This window comes from Bos indicus, chromosome 8 (assembly GCF_029378745.1).
Source record: "Bos indicus isolate NIAB-ARS_2022 breed Sahiwal x Tharparkar chromosome 8, NIAB-ARS_B.indTharparkar_mat_pri_1.0, whole genome shotgun sequence".
NCBI classification, from domain to species: domain Eukaryota; kingdom Metazoa; phylum Chordata; class Mammalia; order Artiodactyla; family Bovidae; genus Bos; species Bos indicus.
This window is the reverse complement of record NC_091767.1, coordinates 40,655,665-40,675,573: the sequence shown is the minus strand read 5'-3', so window position 1 is coordinate 40,675,573 and position 19,909 is coordinate 40,655,665. Positions and strand designations below refer to the sequence as shown.

At 44.8% G+C, this 19,909-nt stretch overlaps 1 long non-coding RNA gene across 2 annotated transcripts in view; it reads left to right on the top strand.

Moving 5' to 3' along the window:
• Positions 1-16,103, top strand: part of LOC139184540 (uncharacterized) — a 58,518-nt gene extending 42,415 nt beyond the window's left edge. The window contains exons 3-4 of one of the 2 annotated variants that reach the window (XR_011568040.1): positions 7,044-12,190; positions 12,476-16,103. This is a non-coding gene — a long non-coding RNA (uncharacterized lncRNA). Of the gene's footprint in view, positions 1-7,043 lie in introns of both variants that reach the window. The other variant, XR_011568039.1, reaches the window with a different exon arrangement.
• Positions 16,104-19,909: the final 3,806 nt, after the last annotated feature.

Below are 19,909 nucleotides of genomic sequence, written 5' to 3'. Positions count from 1 at the left end.
TAAATTCTTTTCCACTTGATGTACTGCAGACCCTCCTAGTATCAACAAAAATTAGGCAGTATTTCCTTGCCAGGCTGATGCTATCGTGGAGCAAAGTGAAAGAAAAGAAAGTGAAAATGGCTCAGTCGTGTCCGACTCTTTGCGACTCCATGGACTATACAGTCCATAGAATTCTCCAGGCCAGAATACTGGAGTGGGTAGCTTTTCCCTTCTCCGGGGGATCTTCCCAACCCAGGGATCAAACTCAGGGATCTCTTGCATTGCAGGTGGCTTCTTTACCAGCTGAGCCACAAGGGAAACCCAAGAATACTGGAGTGGATACAGATCTTCCTGACCCAGGAATCGAACCAGTATCTCCTGCATTACAGATGGATTCTTTATCAAGTGAGCTATCAGGGAAGCCCATTGTGGAGCAAACTGTAACAAACTGGGGCTGGACCAAATAAAAGACCAATAAATGAATAACTTTCTCAATGACTTTCTGCCTTTCTTGGCTTAATACCTTCTGAAGGGAAATAAAAGAGGGCAGAGAATATAAGCAAAGAGTGTCAGGAATTTGTGAATGGGATTGGTTCCCATGGAATGACACATTATCAGGCTCAGAACCATGATGCTCCCTGGAACGGGTAGGCCTACAGACAAATGTTTTTCCCTTCAACCAGCTGAATGGAAACAACCAGGACAATGAGTACAACAGGAGAGGAACAGAATCCTCAGCCAGCTGTTTCTGGACATATGGCTTGCTCCTCACACCCACTGTTTGTTTCTGAGGCATGGCTCGTGGAACTCGGTAGCAAGCATCTACTCAGTGTGAAAATGATAGAAAGAACATAATTTTCCCAAACAAAACTAGCAGAGCTTGAAGAGGCCTCCAAATCATGCGATGGGACCCTGTACTTCTCTGGCCTGCTGAAATACCATCTCCACTTCAACCCTGTGGAAAGAAGGCCATTTCTTCTGGCCACTCATATCCTCCTGCATAAGCAACTCCCTGAGTCATGCACTCTGTCAGCAACTCTTGCAGTAGTTCCAGTTTTCCTGATTAGGTCTTGACTGACACATGTGTGTGTGTGTTCCTTCCTTCATTGTGAAGGCAAGACGTCAAACACAGGCCTCAAGTCATTTACCTTCAAAGCCGGTATACTTCCCCGCCTACTTTTCTGTCAGCTAGACTGTGGATTCACATCAAGACTGAGGGAAGCTGGAATAGGACTTAGGGGCTCTCAAAGATTATCTATTGAGCAAATAAGTCTCCCTGGCATGTTGCAACATCCTGGGTTTCATGTGTCCTTGTGGCTAGAGGGACTTTCTGGGATGAAGGGGTTATATGGATCTGTTTACCTCTGATCTGGAGTAATGAAAAGAGCTCGGTATTCTATAAAACGTTCTATAAATAAAAGTTACTTTATGACATGTGTCAGGATACTTTGCTGCAATAAGAAATAGAAACCAAATCAAAGTAATTTCAGCAAAAAAAAAAAAATTAGCTCATATGGCTGAAAAGTCCAGAGGTTGCACAAGCTTTAGTTTTGACTGGGTCCAATGGTTCAAACAATGCCTTCAGGAGTCTGCTGCGTCTCTCTCCATCGCTCTGACTTGCTCTATCTTCATTTTAGCCTCATCAGACTCTTTCCCATGATTGCAAGAGGGCTTCCAACAGCTCCGAGTTACATGGCATTTTAGTGCTCTCAATCTCAGACAGACGTTATTCTTTCTCTGTGTGTCACTACTGCGTCACTACCATTTCTTAAGAAAGGATTCTGACTGGTCCTGCTTGGATTTTGTACCCACTCTTGGCCAGTTATTCTGTCCCTGGGTACCAAAGGTTCTGGGAATACCCTATTCCTAAGCCATTTGTGGCAGGGGAAGCAGAATCCCTGGAGTGAAGAAAAATAGGATAAAAGATACTGGGCAGGTGCCAAGTATGGAATATCATGAGGCAGCTGGGTACTGAGGGGCAAGTGAATTAGAAGACTTGAAACTGATCTCTGACTCCATCACTGATTCGCTGTGAGAATCCTGGCAGAGTATTTGACTTCTCTCATTTTAGTTTTCCTTGTTTGTGAAATGTGTGGACTAGGCTTGGAACAGTCATTTGTAAGCATCTTTAACTTCAAGATTCTCAATTTGAACAAACTGTTGTACAGAACACACAGGACCTTAGCGAAGCCAGCTGGAGAGGTGCTGGGGGGCAGGGGCATGCCTGGAGCCCCACCTGCTCTGCTCCACCTTCTGTCCTCCTGATGGGGCTGCGTGAAACTCCTGCAGCTGCTCAGAACACAGTCTGAGAAACCTTGAGGTATCTGATCTCCTACGCCTCTTCTAGCCTGGAATTTGGGGAAGTCTACGTAGACTGTGAAACCCTCTTTAATCTAGTTTTTCTCACTTTCCCTCTATTTATTTTTGGGCTAAAATCATGCATGTTGGCTATGTGTGAGAGACCACTTAGGAAAAATAATCATTTATTCAAATATCCAGCCAATTTACTTTGGCCTATTTGGAGCTTGTTTTTCCTGATGGGGAGGGAATACATTTCCAAAGCCCACTTTTAAGATCAGCCTAGAAAAGGTGAGTGTACAAGTGAGGAAAAATAGGCAGTGGAAGCTGCCAAGCTGAGCTGGAAGCAGTAAATTCAAACCACTCCCATCTCCCCCACACGTGTGCCCTGCTGGGCACTCAAGGCCAAGTGCACAGTCTGGAACAGATGGCAGAGGAGGATGATGTAGATTTTGGCTTCACCACTTGTGAAAACTTACTTTGGGGAGACACCTTCACCTCTAATCTGAGTGTGTTTGATTGAAATAGAGCATTGGGCAAGAGGAAGGGAATGGCCAGGGACGTGGCCTTCCTGCAGCCAGCAGGCAAGGGGGGAGGAGGGCATCTTTGGTCCAGCGGCACCAGGAGTGAGAAATTCGTGCTGCGGTGATTTCAAAGGAAGTCAGAGCCTTTGTGTTCCTTTTTCTTGTGACTGTTTAGAAAACAATCATAGAGTGGCTAGGAGACGTCAGCCAGCCCTTTGGGGAACAGATATGGATAAGCAGTAGTCTCTAGTCTCCTCTCTTAGAATCAAGAGAGGAGACAGGCAAACCAGTGCAGGACACTGTATGGGAAGCTGATACCCAGCTGTTCCGCACAAGCTGCTTGTAGCTGGTGTCTCTAATCTGATAGATCTGTGTCTTATTAGTTTATTACCATCCACACTTTGTGATGGGGGAATAGTACAAGAAAACACATGTATACACTCTACCATGGTAGCACAGAGTAGGAAAAATGACTCTGGAGGAGTTGAAGTAAGCTTTCCAGTGTGGAGGCGTTTGGTCTGTGCCCTACAGTTAGCGTAGGACATCGTAGAGAGGGTGAGAGGAGAAGGGATGGAGACTGCCAGGGCACAGCAGGAGCCACCACGTTCTGTGGCCTGAATATGTGCACAGAGGTTGGGAAGCTGAACAAGTAGGCTGGTGAACTGAGCATAAGTTGTTGGAGAACAGCTGTTGAGGAGGTGAGAGTGGAGTGCAACAGGCCTACAGACACTGCTTAAAAGCCTGGCCTTGCTCATGGGTGCAACAGTGAGCCACTGCATGTGACAGGCTGGGTGCTGTGATCAGGCCTGTGTTTGAGAAGCTTCATCAGGGCCCCAGTGAAACTGCAGGTCTGGGAGGTGGGAAGGCCAGACAGAATCACTTCTGCTCAAGTGCCCAACAGCTGGCTAGGTTTTTCTTTCTGTTTAGTAAAAGCCAACATTTGCTGAGTGCTTACTCTGCATTGAGCCCTTGCAAAATGCTTCCTCTTACATCATCCTCCGTACATTCCCGGCTCTGCTGATTACAAGTTACAGATGAGGAGACTGAAGCTTAAAGATGCTGCCATTAGCCCACTGGGAGGCAATGTGAGGAGGAAGGAGTAGAGCGACCTAGAGGCTGTTGGAGAGGAAGGGACACTTCGTGGGTGACTGCTACATGCCACCCTCCATGGGATGGGCATCCAATTTAACTGTTACAAAACAGCTGCAGCTCTGCAGATGGCAGTCACATTCTCCTAGCTGCTCAGGCCAAAAGCTTTGAAGACATCCCCCCTCTCTCTCACACCCCATAGCCAATCTATCAAGATATCACGTCAGTCCTCTACCTTCAAAACATACAGTATTCAACCACCTTTCCCCCTTCACCGCTGCCAGCCTGGCCCAGCCTACCGCCTCGCTCCCTAATTCTGCCCCCTACAGACGGCTCTCTGTACAGCATCCTGGGTCATTCACCTAGAACCCAGGTCAGATCACCTAACCTTTTCTCTGCTTAAAATCCTGCAGTGGCTCCCCTGTCACTAAAGTAAAGCAATGTCCTGATAATGCCACCCTGCCATCACCTCTCGATCACCTCTCTCACTTCTCCCCACATTGCTCACTCTCCTCTGACCACTCCAGCTTCCTTCTTATTCCTCAGACTCACCTGGCACACTCCTGTCTCAGGACCTTCGCTCTAGCTGAGCCCTGTACCCAAAACACTCTTCCCTCAGGTCCCTCCTCTAAGTCTCACCTTCAGATTTTTGCTCCTGAAGGTGGTGCTGAGAACCCTAGTGAATTCTGTAATCTCATCTCCCATTACATGGGGGAATCTACCCTCCTTGACTGGATCTACATTCTTGTCTCATATCAATTATCTAATCAGTGGCAGAGCTAGCACTGCCCAGTGGCAAATCCTGGCTCTTGCTGTCACACGTGAGGAGAAGGAAAGCCCAGGGGAGCCCTGATGGGAGCATGGGCAGGCAGCAGGGACGACACTGGTTGTGCTGACATGGGGCAGCACGGCAGATGCTGCAAAGAGGAAAGCAACCTTTTCTTACACAATCTTGTTGCTGTAGTTTTTTAAAAAATAAAGAAATAATGACCCTCATGGCTGAGAAGACATGCTGTGTGTGTGCATGTGTGTGTGTAGAGGCATTGGCTTTCATCCTAGAACCTTACCTCATTCAGCAGGCATTTAACAAAGGCAGCATTATTGAATACCAACTAATTATCTGGCAACAGAGGGAGAGACTGAGAGATGGATGGGCCAGAGCGCACCTGATGGATGAAATATGAGTCATTCACAGATACCCTCCAGAAAGAGGCATCGCTGACAAGCACTGCTTTAGGAGTGTCACATACAAACCCTTTACTTCCCATAGGTTTTCTGAACCTGAGAGGCAAGGCTGAATTTTCAGGACAGAGCCTCAGAGGAGGCACTTCCGAGCTGCTTCTGGAGTTGCTGCCCAGGACCCATCCTGCTGTACCACCTTCCATTGGTTCTGGAGCTGGGACCAAGTTATCTATTTCTCTAGGCCCCAGGTTATACTGCTTTCACTGGTTAATACCAAGGACTGTCCCCAAGGATAGAGAGGAATGTCACTTACCACAGTGGCCTTCTCTAGAAAGTAGGCTGGATTGGGAGGAAGCAGGCAGGTCGCAAACTCAGAGAAATGAGGCTAGTCCTCACCTAGCCGAGGGGGTTACTTTCTTTCCTCAACTGTATGTTCACTCTAAGTGTTCAGGCTCAGAAGTGTGCTGGGGGGTGTGGGGATGGAAGCAGTGTTTTTTTTTTTTTTTTTGGAAGCAGTGTTTTGATACAACACTTGTGCTCTCTGTAAGGCTTTGTTCAGAAATGAACCAAGACTTCCAGTTGCAGTGATGCCTTAAGTGAGTAAAGCCAGCAAGCACTTTGAGTGATCAAAAGAGAAACAGAGGTGCCTCCTGGCTTCTTCCAGGTCACAGGCAGCCCTAGAAGGTGCTGCTGGATAAGCTGCTGTTATGACAGAAATGAAATTTGTTTTACACAGGCATCAAATGATGACCTCCCCCAAACATTCCATATTACTAGTCAGAAGCCACCCAAGACGGTATCAAAATGTGAGCACCTGAGAAAAGTTATTATGAAACAGCTTACTTTACAAGTGATTTCTCCCACAAAAGGAACATCCAAATCTCCACCTCCTCCCTCTGGATCCCAGCTTGCTTGTATTGGTGTGTAGAAAAGTGAATGGATCCATTAAGTCCCAGCCCTGTTTCAGTCTGCCCACTTGTCACATTTGCTTATTGTACTACTTGAAATTTGCAGCCTCTGTGTCATGAAACATGTCTGATACAACGTCATCCTGGTTTTACTATGGCTTTTTCAAATATTCTCATTATAAACGCTAATCATGTGTGCTCCAGAGTCTACATGCCTCCCAGGTAGCTCAGTGATAAAGAATCCGCCTACCAATGTAGGAGATGTGGGTTTTGATCACTGGGTTGGGAAGATCCTCTGGAGGAGGAGATGGAAACCCACTCCAGTGTTCTTGCCTGGAGAATCCCATGGACAGAGGAGCCTGGCAGGCTATATAGTACATGGGGTTGCAAAAGAGTCGAACACGACTGAGCTACTGAGCACACACACATGCACACACTACAATCTATAATGAGTATGGACACCCTCTATGCCAAGAGTTCTCAAGCTTCAGCTTGCATTCAAGTCCTCTACAGGGCTGGTTAAAATACAACCCTGGGCCTCATTGCTGGCAGTTCTGCTTCAAGAGATCTGGGGTGGGGCTTGAAAAAGTGCATTTCTGACAAGTTACCAGGGGCTGCACTTACTGCCGCCTCTGGTATCATGCACTTTGAGAACTTCTGTCGTGCTTTGTACTTGGCTTGCTCCTTGTAGGAAAGACAAACAGTTGTTTCATAATTGAACCCAGGAGGTGTTAACAAAGTGAGCACAGGTATGAGGCCAAACAGTAGCAGGAGGACAAGATGGGAACTGAGTGCTGTATGGAGGTGAAGGTGGGTGTTCACTCATCTCACAGTTCCCTGGAGGATCCTTTTCATAGAGGAAGAACTCAAACAGTGAAATGGTCAGTATTGGTTTGAATTCTTCAAGTTGCAAATGATAAGAAAGAGAAAGGGTATTTTTGGCTTATATAATAAATGGAATACTTAAAAATGCACTGACTTCAGGTATGTCTTGATCCAGAAGCCCAAGTGAGTTTTTCTCTAACTCTGTTCTCTGCCTCTTCTCTTTCTGCTCCATTCTCAGATGGTCTCTCAGATTCTGGTGACAAGATGAATAGGAAGCAGTTCTTCCCACTGGCCAACTTTTTAGGAAGCCAGAGAAGACTCTTGCGAGTCCCTTGGATTGCAAGGAGATCCACCAGTCCATCCTAAAGGAGACCAGTCCTGGGTGTTCATTGGAAGGACTGATGCCGAGGCTGAAACTCCAATATTTTGGCCACCTCATGTGAAGACCTGACTCATTGGAAAAGACCCTGATGCTGGGAGGGATTGGGGGCAGGAGGAGAAGGGGACGACAGAGGATGAGATGGCTGGACGGCATCACCGACTCGATGCGCATGAGTTTGGGTCAACTCTGGGAGTTGGTGATGGACAGGGAGGCCTGGTATACTGGGGTTCATGGGATCACAAAGAATCGGACACGACTGAGTGACTGAACTGAACTGAACTGTGCTATAGCTGTTCATGAGACAACTGTAGGGGTCATCCCCTTCCTGGGTTCCAGCACAGAGAAGTTCAAGAAGTGGGCCAATCCACAGTATATTATCCACAATGGCTGTTACTGCTGGAACATTGAGGGAAGTTGGGACAATGTAAAAATAGCACAGGACTATGTTTATTATCAAAGCTTCCTGTTATACATACCCAACCCCATCCAGCTAAGAAAATAGCAACTTTTACTTTGGAAACTTTCACATAACTTTCATCTCTTTTGCCATCATCAGATACAAAGTGTTTACTGGTGGGCTTAGTGTTGGAAACCTGTCATTTTAATGCGAGAATTTGCCAGAGCGGGTGGCATAGACTAGGTGAAATTGTAGCCTTGTAGCCATCATTTCCCCCAGATTCACAATAACTTAAAAAAAAATCTTTTCCTCTGCTGAAAAACACCTGCCTAGCTACAGAGCCTAATAGGTGATTCTAAGGGGACATGTTATTTTGAGGGCTATTTTCAGTCCTGTAGAGTTTTCATTTAGTTCTTCATGTAATAGGCACATGTACAAAAGCAATTAAACTAGAGAAAAAGCAAAAAATAACAGCAGGCAACTTGCTGCCTTCAGTTACTGTGCTCCCAATTGGGAACACTGTCAGTCACCAATGGGGCCCTACAGAATTAAATTAGTTGCAGGGGGGTGGGGATTTTTTTTTGGCTGAGTCAGCATCTAAATATAGGAATCCTTCTGAAGGACTGCAGGTTTCTCAGAAGGCTATGCTGGAGGCAGGGAATAGACTGATTTTTAAAAGTCTATCCAGGAAAAGAGAATTATTGCAAAATGTGCAAATTTCCTGAGTTGTGGTTAGGAAAAAAACATTTCTGTTTGGCTTTCCTGTTTGGCACCCAGTGAAGTGAAAGTGTCAGTCACTCAGTCACATCCGACTCTTTGCGACCCCCTGGACTGGAGCCCACCAGGCTCCTCTGTGCATGAGATTCTCCAGGCCAGGATACTGGAGTGGGCAGCCATTCCCTTCTCCAGGGGATCTAGACATTGTCTTTATCTCATTAAGATAAGCCAGTACAATAATCATGTTCTTAGAGTGATATAATCTAAAGTATGAGCTGGGGTTATGTTTTAGTAAAGTTGGGTTTTAAGTAATAGGGACTAAATTCACTTACGTATTAAGGGGATGTGTTAGAAAGACACTAGAGATGAACAGAATCAGAGGGAGAGGACTTGCTGGACTTAAGGGATTCACTACTGTCAAGCCCACTCACGCATATACTCTTCCCCATCATCTCTCTCTGTCTTGGTGCAGATATGCCTGGCTTTATTCTCTCCTGCTGGAAACAGATTTCCACAGATAATGGAAGACAGCCACCAACAGATTCTAATTCATGTCCTCCAGCTTCTATGACCCAAATGCAAGACATATTCTCTCCACTTGACACAGCCCAGAAAAAAAGGAGTTCACAAAGGAGATGAGAGACAGGTGACCTGAAGAGTAAGAGAGGACCCAGCAGAGAGCTATGTCATGGAAACCAGAGCCAAATGGAGTTACAAGGAGGTGGCGATGGTCAAAGACATCAGACAGCACAAAGGGACCAAGTAGAATGGGATGGAAAAGTTCCTTCCAGCATTATTAACACAACAGTTAAAGTCACGTTTATCTGTGCACTTAATATTGCAGGTGTATAAACATCACAGCCCTTTTCTTGAATTTTGGTGCTCCTGTGCTGTCACACAAATTTGGCTAACTGCCCATAGATTTGTGGCCCCATGTAGAGGTGGCTCAAAAGTATTAATTAACATTAAAAAATTGGATAAAGGACCCACAAACAGCAATGAAATAAATCTCAGAGAAGAATCACAGTGGGCCAAGCATAAGTCACACACCTGCCAAAGTGAAAGAGTTGGCCAGCCTGGGGCCAATAGACACATCATGTCTATTCCTGTGGGTGAGGACTGGGTACTATGGTCAACAACCCAACCAGGATTACAGAATTGGAGCTGGGAAGAAGCTGGTTCCCAAGGAAGAGAAGGACAAAAGGTGTGTGGATAACCAACACAAATGGTTACAGGCACACAGCTAAGGGTAAACACATCCCAAGATCACCAATAACAGCTCTTAGTTATTCATATCAACGCTTCTGCTGCACCTACTTGCGTCTTACCTGTGTAGGTCTGGAGTATCACAAAGACGAGTGCAGTGAGATCCTCACCTTCAGAGTTCAGGTAGTTGGTGCATTGCTGTTGTTTAGTTGCTAGGTCATATCTGACTCTTACATGACCCCATGGACTGTAGCCCGCCAGGCTCCTCTGTTCATGGGCTTTCCCAGGCAAGAATACTGGAATGGGTTGCCACTTCCTTCTCCAGGGGACCTTCCAGACACAGGGATCAAACCTGCATCTCCTACACTGGCAGGCAGATTCTCTACCACTAAGCTACCTTGGAATGCCAAGTTGATGAATAGACATGTGTGAATATAAATTGAGCACTATGTAATGCAGACTATGGTAGAAAAATTTAAAAAGTAGTGTAGTGGGGGTGGTTTAGTTGCTAAGTCATGTCTGACTCTTGTCACCCCATGGACTGTAGCCTGCCAGGCTCCTCTGTCCATGGGATTCTCCAGGCAAGAATAGTGGAATGGGTTGCCATTTCCTTCTCCAGGGGACCTTCCAGACCCAGGAATCGAACCCCGGTTTCCTGCATTGCAGGCAGATTCTTTACCAACTGAGCTACAAGGGAAGCCTGAAAAGGTGTGCAGCAGGAGAGAAAAAAGGGATGAATTCCATTGGGAGTGTGATTAGGGTGAGCTTTGTGATGAATCCAAGCTTACAGGAGGGCTTTGAAGGAAGCACTGGAAATTTCCAGGAGGACAAGATGGGTTCCCAAAGAAATCTCCTCATCTTAATTGACCACTATGCCCAATTGTACTGGAGAATATTATGGTTTGCAGTACATAGGACAACAGTTGGAAAATACAGAGCTAGTTAAAATTTCACACAGAAATTAAATCTTATAGAAATTAAGAGATTTGACCAATGTATTATAAGCCAGCTAGAGAGAGACAGCCTTAGGGTGAGACTCAGACTTCTTGGCGATGCCAGTTGAGATTCTTCCGTTCCTCCACATGAAACCTAAATAGCCAAGTCAAGAGGCAGTCTGAGCCCTTCCCTGGTTTTCAGGAGGCACAGTCTAGAGGGCCAGATCCAAGCACAGATATAGTGTGCCCCAGGCATCACCAGCTCATTAGCCTTGAAGAATTCTAAGCAGCAAGTGCTCATTGTGACTTGTACATTCACAAACAAGTTGGAACAAATCTGTTCCTGAAAAACACAGCTGGCCGCCACAGAGCACTGAGTGCTTACCCAGGTTACATCCAAAACTCATGGACCTTGGGTTGCTTTTTAATTAAACTGAGGGCTGAGTTCTAGAAAGGCTATTTCCTTAGCAAAGCTGTGACTCCAGGTGAAGGCAGGTCCTGTGGTTTCCATCAGGAAACAAAATGCTAGGCCAAATGTGCGTCTTCCTCATGTGAGCTGGCAGGGCAGACAGCAGAGCTGACGAGGAGCAGAGCTCTGAGGAGATGACAGCCTGGAAGTTGCTGGGCTGAGTCAGCCACTAAGGCTTTAGCATCTTCCTGCCAAGGCTGAATGGAGACCCTGCGGACTTCCTGAGTAGAGGCTCTGAAGTCCTATGCAATGACAGCACGGGACTGGGCTAGCTTGATGCGGCTGCTGGGCCAGATGGGCTGGAGGTTTGTGGGCTAGGATCGTAGGTGGATGCCCTCTTCTACACTCCTGTGTACAGGCATCCCTGGTTCCTCAAATACAATCCCTAACCAGAAAGCCATGGAAGGCAGCAGGTGGGCCCTCACCTGTGTGCACGTGCTCTGAGCAGGAGTGTCAGGAAGTACACAAGCATCATCTTTCCCTGTGAAGAGGCTCTGAGAGAAGTGATAGAGGAATACAAACCAAGCATCCTGTGTTTGTGGCGGGCTGGTGAGAGGCAACACCAGCCCTCCCCACAAAAGTCTCAGTGTAATATTCCCTCACTCCAGAGAAAAGATCGAAGCTCACAATTGTCAAGAGTTGGAGGGAAACTGTCAAGAGCACAGTAAACCAGCCATGGACAACGTGAAACGAACCATCTCTCTTGCAATGGGGTAAAAGTTCCAAATTGTCATCAGAATAAAAAAGAAAAACAAAGACTGTCAGTGCCACAACATGGAAAGTCCTAAGCCACCAAAGCCCAAGGTCTCTGCCAGCCTCTCCTTCTCACCCCTTTTGACTATGTATACATTTGTTGCTGCTGCCACTGCTGCTAAGTCACTTCAGTCGTGTCCGACTCTGTGCGACCCCATAGACGGCAGCCCACCAGGCTCCCCCCTCCCTGGGATTCTCCAGGCAAGAACACTGGAGTGGGTTGCCATTTCCTTCCCCAATGCATGAAAGTGAAAAGTGAAAGTGAAGTCGCTCAGTCGTGTCCAACTCTTCGCGACCCCATGGACTGCAGCCTACCAGGATCCTCCATCCATGGGATTTTCCAGGCAAGAGTACTGGAGTATACATATGTTACAATAATGCTATTAGTCTGCAACAGGTTGGAGAGCTTGGAGCCACTTCCTGCAAAGGACTGGGCTACCTAGCAACATTTGCTTGACTATTCTTTGTGTGGTTTTATAGGCAGATTCTTCAAGGTATGGATCCTGGCTTTGCTGCATGGACTAGGGTAAGTTATTTAACCTCTGTAAAACACACCTCAAGAATCTTGAAAAATGATGATTATATAAGAGAATATTTATAAAATACTGAGCTCAGCACTGGAACACAGTAGGTGCTCAAAATGGTAGCTGTTAATGTCATTTTCATTATTAAAACTCAGACCTTGCCTTTGAACAGCTCACAGTCTAATGAGAAAAGCAAACCTAGTTATGACTCATGTAGGATATAATAGAATGGTTTTATAAGTGTAGGTTGTGGTTATTTAAGATAACTTTTGCATAATCTGTTCCAGGTAGATGGTGACAGCATTTGCAAAAATTCAAAGGAAAAGTCACGAAACCTCTTACCAGGCTAGGAGAGTATTCTAGATTCTAGAACACATCAAGATCTTTGTCTGCTGTGTAAAGGCAGAGATGTGAGATGCTAGCACCTTCAGGCAGCTGGAGCTCAACTTTGTCTGCACCAGGGGCACTTTCAAAATCCCAGCGCCCATTCAACAAATACGCCAAGACAATTCAATGAAGAATGGATAGTCTGTTAAACAAATGGAACTCAAACAATTAACATCAAAATATGCAAAACCTCACAACATAAATAAAAACCAACTCAAAATGATCATAGATCTAAATGCAAGAGCTAAAACTATAAGACTTCTAGAGTTAACACAGGAGAAAGCCTTCATAACTTTAGGTTGGGCAAAGAGTTTTCAAATATGACACAAGCGCACAATCTATAAAATGAAGAACTGATATCTTGTACATCATGAGGAATTTGCATTTCATTTGCATTTCAAAAAGCACCAATGAGAAAATGGAAAGACAAGTCAAAGACTGGGAGAAAATGTTTGCAAATCACATGTCTGATAAAAGTCTTGTTTATAGAATATATAAAGAACTCTCACAAGCTCCTAATAAGAAGACAATTTGATGGGAAAAATGGGCAAAAAATTTGAATAGACGTCTCACTAAAGAAAATATACAAATGGCTAATAAGTACTTGAAAAGATATTCAATACCATTAGTCATTACAGAAATACAAATTAACAATTTAAAATACTGACAGTACTATGTGTTAGCAAAATGAAACCCCTAATCATTGCTGGTAGGACTGTAAAATGGTACACATTGGAATATAGTTTGGCAGTTTCTTAAAAAGTTAAACATGAACTTACCATATGACTCAGCAACTCTGCTCCTAGAAATATACCTAAGAGAAATACAATATCTAAGAGAAATATAATACCTAAGATAAATATAAAATACCTAAGAGAAATATAAAATGCCTAAGAGAAATATAAACGTATTTCTACACAAAGGTATGCCCGTAAATGTTCACAGTAACATTATTCATAATAACCACAAGCTGGAAACAATGTAAACGCCCATCAACTGCTGAATAAATGAAATGTGGCATATTTAAGGGGGGGGAGTACTGTTCATCAATGAAAAAGACCACGCTACAACACAGATGAACCTCAACAATATTATGAAAAGTGAAGGAAGCCAGATGAACAGGACTACACATAGTCTGATTCTGTTTACACGGATGTCCACAAAAGATAAATGGATAGAGACAGAAAGTAGATTAGTGGCCATCTAAGGCCAGACAAGAAGCAAGAATTGACTGCAAACTGGTAGTAGGAAATTTGGGGGATGGTGGAAACATTGTAAAACTACATAATGACAGTGGCTGCACAAGTCTATAAACATGAATTTTAAATAACTGAATTTATAAATATAATGGATAAATTTTATGCTATCTACAATAGATGTCAATAAAGCTGTTTTAAAAATTCCACTGTCCAAGATTCTCTCCAGACCCATTACACCAGAATCTTTGGGGCTGGGACCCAGGCATTGGTATTTTTTAAAGCCAGATACTTAAACTGAACTATCCAAATGTTTGCTTTGGACTTAAACTATCAGATGTCATCAGGGATAATACTGGTGGTCAGTATTACACCTTATCAATTTGGGGTAATATTTTAACTGGAAATAGAGTCAGATAGTTGAGATCCTGAAAACTCAAACCCATCAACCTAGCCTCTCACAGCTGCTATAATGATAATCAAATATTTTGTACCTATTCAGGGTATGTTTGGCTGCAAGTAATAGACTCTTATTTTCAGCATCTTAAATCATGATTACTTTTCATTAACAGAGAGTCTGGAAGTAGGCAAACTAAGCTTGTTTTGGAAATTCAGTTGTGTCATTAAGGACCAAGGCTCTTTACATTCTTGAACTCTATTAATCCCCTATGCAGGCAGCATCTCTCCGCGTGGTCAGAAAAGGGTTGCCAGATCTCCAAGCTACTCATTCTTACATGAGAGTATCCCAAGGAGAAAGCTGGGGCAGAAAGGCTGAGGGGAGTGGCAGAAGTTTCTCTTTATATACCTTTCTCTTATTAGAAAGGAAGGAGAACTCTTTCTCAGAAGTCTCAAGAAGCCCATCCTTTGTAACATCTCTGCTGAAACTGGGTCAAAGGTCCACCTGTGAGCAAGGGAGAGGGAAGACTGGCTGCTGGAGAGGAACAAAAGCATCTGCGGTGTCCCTTGTGTTCATATGGTGTTTTACAGTTATGCATATGTGGCAGACAATGTTCCTAATTACAAGCAATAGAAAATGTTCCTGGCTAATTTAACCAGAAAATGACTTTATTCATTGGATTTTGAGTAATTCAGAGTTGTCAGGATAGCTGAAGAATGAGGCTTGAGGTTAAGCTGCCAGAAACAATGTCCAAAATCATGAGCATTATTCTAATGAAGAAGCCCCTGCTGCTGTCCCTCTCCACACACAACACCTACAGTTTGCACCATTGCTGTTTCTCTGCTGAAAATTTTATCTTGTTTCATTGTTATTGCCGTGGCCATGAAAGAGAGAGAGAGTAAGTGTGCTACCCAGCCTTGGCTGTTGTGTCACTGACTCCCAAGACAGAGTGTACTGTGAATCATCTGACTGGTGGCTGCTAAGGAGTCTGGGAAGATGAGTATGTGGCATTTTGGGTATTTCTAATGGAAGAAAGTCTTTATCCTCAACCAAGACTTACTAAGTGGAGAGTTTCTGACGTAGATAGAGCTTTAGATACAAGGGAGCTAGAGTGAATTACACATGTCCACCTCAGTGTTAATGATCCCATCTGATTCTCACAGCCTTTTGCAGTCATCTTCATTTTATTGAAAGAGCTCAAAGGTGCCTTTCCATGTTCCAAAATCTAAGTTCCACAGTAATACACAAGCAAGCAAAGACTAGTGTCCAAGACACGCACTGGGCTCTGTTGGGGCAAATTACTAGAAAACAAACCAGATGTCTATGATTAGGTATTTGTTAATAAACTGTTCTACATTTATACAATGGAACTCCATGTAACATTTTAAAAAATGAGGTAGTTTTTATGTGGTGATAAGAAGAGATCTTCAGGATGTATTATTAAGCAGAAAAAGAAGTTTTAAAACAATATGCATAGTATAACTCCAATACAGTTCTAAGATATTAAACTATATTTTGTGTGTGTACCAAAAGATTAACAGTGGTTGTCTCAGAGTATGTGAATAAGAACCTTCACTTTTAAGCAACAGAACATGTGACAAATGAATTTTTAATCGAGCCAACAGATTATTTGCTAAACCATAAAGGCAAGGGTCTCAGCTGTTTAGAGGATGGGAGGGTGGAGATGGGGAGACTGTCCATGTTACTTAAAGGCTCTTTCGCCTCTAGGTGCTGAGATATTACTCAAAGAGTACAGTCTGTGAGAGAGGGAAAATGCAGGTAGCTTGGCATTCCATGAGAAGCTGGGTCCTCAGCCACTGGGGCCAGAGGGGTCACCTGCAGCCGAAATCATGGAATATTGAGAGGGTTCCATGCAGCAGAAGAGTCAGTGCTTGGTCGCAGATCTGGAGAGGATCAGGAAGAGTGATTAAGATCAATGCCATGTGTCAAAGAGGCTGGACCCTCCTTGCAGACTGGGTAAGAGGAACTGGGCTCAGGTTGGGACTAGGCTTTATTCTCAAGCACAGCTGCTCAGGCAGGAAGTTGCAAGTTATCCTGTGGAATATTTTTTTCTTTTTAATTGGAAATATTTCTATCACAATTTATTATTGATGAAAATTGTTTCTAGCTATAGGAATCTTATATTCCAATACCACAGATGGTACAAATAAATGTACCAAGCCCTGAGAGAGAGGCATTAAAGCTTGGGGGAGAAGAGTGTAGATTGGACTTGGTTTCTTAGGCAATGTAGACAAAGAGTTGACCCTGGGTGGCTCCAGAGGAGAATCTCTGATCGAATGGTTGGCTTTGGGCAAGTCCTCCTGAGGAAAATGGCTTCAGTACTAATGGGAACATCCCAACCCAGGCTTCCCCCTGATGGGTGTATGTATATGACCTGGGCTTTAGTTGTGGGAGCTTGTGGTGGTGGGAACCCTCATGTTCTAATCCTGAAATGCTTAGGCTTTTGCTATAAAAGAACAAAGAAAGAATGGCTACTACGTACCAGCTTGGGCTTTCCTGTTGGCCCAGTGGTGAAGAATCTGCCTGCCAATACAGGAGACATGGGTTCGATTCCTGATCCAGGAAGATCCCATATGCCACAGAGCAACTAAGCCTGTGCACCACAACTACTGAGCCTGTGCTCTAGAGTCTGGGAGCTACAACTACTGAAGCCCACGTACTGAACCCATGCTCCCCAAAGACAAAAGCCACTGCAACAAGAATCTCGTGCTGGGAAACTAGAGAGTAGCCCCACCCCCTCTCCAGGATTAGAGAAAAGCCGGCACAGCAAAGAGGACCCTGCACAGCCATAAATTAATAAAACTATAAAAGCACTACTGTGACAATAACGTTAAAAAATGAACCAACTCCAGTTTGTGCTGTGAGTCCTGTTGGTGTGTCTGGAGAAAGTCAAGGCAGGCAGCGTTGCTCCTCACAGGTCAGAATGCCTGACGCCTGCTGCTGGGTGCTCCTCACAGACCTGCCAGCCCCGGGCTGGCCCAGCCTCCAAAAGGAAATAAAAGCCCTGAGTCCTGACAGAGACATCAGTGGTCTAATGCAGAGGTCCCCAGCCTTTTTTGGCACTGGGTACTGGTTTCACGGAAGACAATTTTTCCACAGACAAGGGGGCACAGGTGGGATACAGTTTTGGTTTTGCCACTCACCTCCTGTGCAGTGCCCCAGTTCCTAACTAGTCCTGGACCAGTACTGGTCCGTGGCCTGAGGGTCTAATGGATGGGGTCACTTACGTATCTGAAGCAAGGTCCTGGAGCGACATCCCTCCACCTGCAGTGCAGAAGGCAGGTGGCAGGGGCAGCAGCATATGGCAACAGCCTTCGTGATGCGGGAGGGGTAGGTTGCCAGTTCCTGGGGGAACTGACTTCTGGTCTTCTTGTTGGTTACCAGGGAAACTAGCAGGGTGGCACACCCCTCACCGCCCCTATGATATCTACCAGGTGATCTAATTAGAACGATAACTAGCTGGGACTGGAGGCAAGTACCTAGGTGTGTTGATTCAGCTGCATGATGAGGAGGGAAGACCAGTTAGGAGAGGAGGGTAGAGCTAAGGCAGGGACTGGTTGAGCAGTGGAGGTACAGAGAACAAGGGAACAACCTTCTTGGGTGGCCTGATCAGACACCCACTCAACAGGGAAGGACAGCCTGGCTGAAGGGTCCACCACATTGTTATCTTTAGCAGCTCACTCTCCCCACTCCCCACCACACGTGCGATGTCTGTCAACACAGGTGTCACAAATCACTGGTGAAGCCCTGCGCTTACAGAGGCAGAAATCTAGAACAATTGTGTGACGCAAAGAAGGAAGAAGGCTTCCCCGGAATGATCCTTCATCATCCATTTGTGAATTTCTGGCCAAGTCTCCTTGGCCAGATCTCATGCTAAAGACATGACTTTGTGGGCAGTTTACAGAACAACTTGGCATATATAACATTTGGGGTTTTTCCCTTCTCCATTTTGTTTTGCTTAGCTTTCCAATATCAAAGTAATTCTAAGCCACTAGACATAGCTTCTATCTCATGACTTCAGATGAACAACCTCCAGATGTGCTGCAGATGTATAGTCTGTCCAAAATATAACACTTGTAAAGATGTAAATGTCCACTCCCTGGGGACAGTATAGCCTAACATACCACACAGGAGCCGGACTGCCTGGGATAGAATTCCGACTCTACCACTAGGGCAAGTTTCTAACTTCTTTGTGCCTCAGCTTTTCACCTGTAAAATGATAAGAATTATAGTACCTACTTCATAGGGACAATGGGAGGATTAAATTAGTTAACTTTCTTTTTTACTAAAGAGCATGTAGTTAGTAGTGTTTGCAGCATAGTAAGTGTAAGCACTGATATTATTGAAGAATCCTGTTGGCCATTCCTACAGGACCTCACAAGGGTGAAGTAAGTGGATGAATGGGCCTTGGGCATCATGGTTCAAAGCTCAGCTTTACGGATCTAGAAAAGTGATCACCTCAGCGAGGTCACAGTTAAGGGGACCTAGGGGATTATCCCATGTGGACTAGATTCACAAACTCACAAAAGGGTGTATTGCCTGTCTGCCAAAGTGTTTACCTGCAGCAAGGCAAAGGTGTCAATGTTACAGGCTTTCATGTAGCACTCCCTCCTAAGAAAAGTTACATGGGAGACCGAGTTTTAACTTGAAGGTTACTTGGGAACGCAGCAGAACTGTGCTGACTTAATGCCATCATCCCCACCATACGAGGAGAAAACTGGGTCCTTGTGTACAAAAGGGGATGTGTCTTCCAGTTGTCTGGTCAGGAAACTCCCTCCTGTGAACAGGACTGACACAGCTCTGGTTCTGGTTCTATACAGAATGTCTCACTGTGATGACACGCTTTCTTTGAGACTGTGGACCAAAAGGAAGGTCAAAAGCTTTAGATAGGCTAACACCGGACCCTGGGTACATCTGAAACTTTTTAGATGTTTCAGCTTCAAGTGAGTTTCTTTCAAACTGACCTAGGGCAGAGTGGAACTTCCATTGCAGAATAAGTGAAGATGTTGATGTATAATAGGATGAAGGAATTTATATTTACCTGAATTCTTCTAAAAGACAGCCTTTTGCAGAGTCGAAGACTGTTTTATGAGCCACTTGACATCAATGCGTGTGTGTCGGGGGTGGGCGGTGGATATGCTTAGACAAAACAGATTGCCAGTGGACTGCAGTCTGAGGAGCAGGGTTCTAGTCACTTCAGGGCTTTCATTTAACAGAGCTGGAAGCCATAAACAAGTGAGTGCTGTGCTAGGGTCAGAAAGAGAAGTAGTACCATGTATTAGAGGGGCAGCCAGGAAGAGATGGACTTGTCAGATGCACATGTTTGAGGCTGTTGCCGCACAGGGGTTGGGGCTATAAAACGGATCTTCTCTTACTTCCTGTCTTACCTACTTCTCCCGGTGCAGAGCACCTGGCAGCGCCCAGCACCCAAGAGTTCTGGAATGCAGCCTACTTTTTGAGCCCCACTCTCCATCTTCCCAATGATTTTGTGAGCTCAGCTATTAGTCTTTCTGTGAATTCGCTTTTAAGCCTCTTAGAATTGCTTTCTGTTGTTTGCAGCCAAAAATTTTGAATGATACATTCTTATTTTAAAATATATCCTCTCCTTCACTGTTCTTTCCTCTCTCTCTCTCTCTATCTGTTTCTTTTTCTCCCTATTGATTTACACAAACACACAATGGCAATAAGGAAGAAAATCAAGGCAAAGAGAAAATCATTTA